The sequence below is a fragment of the Alligator sinensis genome, unplaced genomic scaffold (assembly GCF_000455745.1).
Source record: "Alligator sinensis unplaced genomic scaffold, ASM45574v1 scaffold125_1, whole genome shotgun sequence".
NCBI lineage: Eukaryota > Metazoa > Chordata > Crocodylia > Alligatoridae > Alligator > Alligator sinensis.
The window spans coordinates 1,037,298-1,040,073 of NW_005841893.1; the positions used below are offsets into that span (position 1 = coordinate 1,037,298).

A 2,776-nucleotide genomic window follows, 5' to 3' on the forward strand; every position below is an offset into this window, starting at 1 on the left:
AGTGGCCCATCTGACTGTGTAGGCATCAACACCACTGTCTCCTAGTTTCTTACTGAGAATGGGGTGAGAGACCATGTCGAAGGCCTTCCTGAAGTCCAGAAAGACTATATCCACTGCGACACCTGCATCCAAGGACTTGGTGACCTGGTCATAGAAGGCCACCAGGTTGGTTTGACAAGACCTGCCCCTAATGAACCCGTGCTGGTTGCCCCTGAGCATAAGCTCCCCTGCCTGCCCTTCCTGGACATGTGCCAGGATAATTCTTTCAAAAAGCTTCCCCAGGACTGAAGTAAGACTCACGGGCCTATAGTTTCCTGGGTCCTCCTTCCTCCCTTTTTTGAAGATGGGGACCACATTGGCCGTTTTCCAGTCCTCTGGAATCCAGCTATCTTGTCTTCAGCCTTGTCTGAGCCTCTGGCTTCTGTATCCCTTGTGCTGGACCTCTGGCCCCAGTCTTGCCCTTCTCTGGGCACTGGGCCCCTGGCCCTTGTTCTGCCCTTCTCTGGCTGGGCCCCCTGGCTCGGTCTGTGCCCTTCCTGGGCTCCTGGGGCCCTGGCCCTGGCTTTTGCCTGTCTAGGCTGTGGGCCCTTGGCCCTGGCTGCACCCTTCTTCAGTCCCTGGCAGGGCTCAAGAGACTCCCATGCCCTCAAACACTCCACCTTTCCTGACAGTCACAAACCTAAACCAGAGGTTAAAACTAAAACCAAAAGCATAAGCACTCTGGTTAAACTAAACCTCTATCCTCCTAACTATATACCGAAACTCCATGGGCTTTAGTCTTCTGCTAGCCCTCAGCCCTTCACTTGCTGTCTCCAGGCATAGCATGCTCACAGTCCATCACTCAACAACAGGCACCTCACCACAGAGCTCTTCCCTCTTCAGCCTCCAGGGCCAGATTGTCTGCCCTGGCTCTGGACCCTGGCCCTAGCTTCTCTCTCAGGGTCTGTCCGTTTCCAGTCAGGTGAATCCCCAGGGCTGGCCACACATGCCCTCTAATTAGGCTCAGTAACACCAGTACCTTGCCTCCCCTCCAGGGCTATAGGCTATAGTTGTACTGTGAAACAGCTAGCATTGCAGTAGGCTTCCTACTGCTCATGCAGACATTGTCCTGTTGCTCTGCTGCAGAACAAGTAGCTCTGCAGTAAGCATCATAGTCCCTACTTCCCTGGGCCAGCTCTCCTGCAGCTTCTCCCTTGCAATCTTCCCCACCCCTGGGAAGAATCTTCCCCTGGGCTCTTTCTCCCTTTCCTTCTTTTCCCTGTAGTTATTTTAGCACATTGGTACTCATCCTCTTTGGGGTCAAGGGATTCCTCAGAAAATGCCAGCTTTCACTCATTTTTTACTACAGAAGACTAATGGGGCAGTTCTTTTGCAAAGAACTCAGACCACAGCAGGTCAGAATGCTTTTGAACATTCTCTCAAGGAAAAAATAGACACAGAAAAACATTGGACATTAAACTATGTACTGAATGCATTCAATATGCATTGAATATTGCATGGCACCCTTAAAAGGATCTCACAGCACCTTACCTGAAAAATCACTGTTTTAGCCCAGGCCAAATTGATTCCTTCATTATTTTAATGGCTATCTCTATACAGCTGCCTACTACTTGGACCTAATGTATAAGTACACAGATTATGTATAGAGAGTGTGATGTGCAAGGTCACAGAGAGTTCAGGAATGCAGGATTTGGCCTAGTTGAATTTTGTATGGTGCATTCTGTGTCATGCATTTTCTCTTGCATGATACAGAAAATTATCTCTTTGTGTGAAACCTATTGTAAAATGTCATATTGACTGGCTGTGTTTCATATTTTTGCATATTTTATAAATGACAGAGGAGGAGTGAGTGATTCAGTCTGTTACTGCTACTTGTTTGCATTTTCAATGTGAAGGAAGCCAGCGTGGTTTTTATAAGCATCAGTACAAAATCTTCCAGTTTCTAACTTAAAAGGTTGGCTAAATATTATAGGTGCAGCATAAAGCAGTTGAGTTTTCCCAGACATGTTCTCTTTTTGAGTTCTCTGATCTCCATCTTGGAGGTTTTTTGAAATCTGAACAAATGGCCAGGATTTTATTCTGCTCCACTGATGGGAGCAGGGGGAGGGCAGTTGGAAGCAGCAGGCACACATATGCCTGCACGCGCACACACATGTGGTCAGCATGCAACCAGTCAGGGTCGTGGGAGCAGCTGCACAGCTGGATGCACATATGTCTGTGGGGGGTGGGGGTTGGAGGGCCAAGGCTATTTGGGGGTCTGTATATGTGTGTGGGGCAGGGGGGTGTGGAGGGTCTGGATGTGTGAGGAGGCCAGGTGTCTGGTGGCACTGGGGCTGGGGCACGGTGGTGGGGGAGGGGTGCCTGCTTGTCCAGTGGGGCAAGAGGTTGGTGGGACCCTCTGAGAGCAGCTGGGAACTCCATGGCTGGGCCGGAGGCACAGAGGCCGGTGCTCATGCTTGCGATTACAGGGGCAGAGCAGTCAGTAGACACTGCCGGGATGGGGGGAAGGGGGAGGCATGGCCTGGCATGGCATGGGAACCCCAGCACAGGGCAGGGGGTACCACAAGCCTCTCCTCCTCCCTCCTCCAACCCATGGTGGGGCTGGACTTAGTCCGCTGCCACCTGCGTGAATTGGAGTTGCCATGCTCCAGCCCGGTCAGGAAAGGGGCAACTGGGGCCCCCTCCAGCAGGGAGGAGCAGGGCAACTTTGGATCAGGAGTAAGGGGTACCAGCAGGGCTGGGGGGGGCTGTGGCTTGGGAGTGAAGGCACGGGGGG

The 2,776-nt window shown here is 51.8% G+C and overlaps 1 protein-coding gene and 1 long non-coding RNA gene across 17 annotated transcripts in view; one reads left to right on the plus strand and one right to left on the minus strand.

The window, feature by feature from the left end:
- The window catches only part of PTPN13 (protein tyrosine phosphatase, non-receptor type 13), a 218,115-nt gene that overhangs the window by 94,357 nt on the left and 120,982 nt on the right, over positions 1-2,776 (plus strand). The window lies entirely within an intron of this gene.
- The window catches only part of LOC112549312, a 20,150-nt gene that overhangs the window by 16,108 nt on the left and 1,266 nt on the right, over positions 1-2,776 (minus strand). The gene's annotated exons all lie outside the window — the stretch shown is intronic.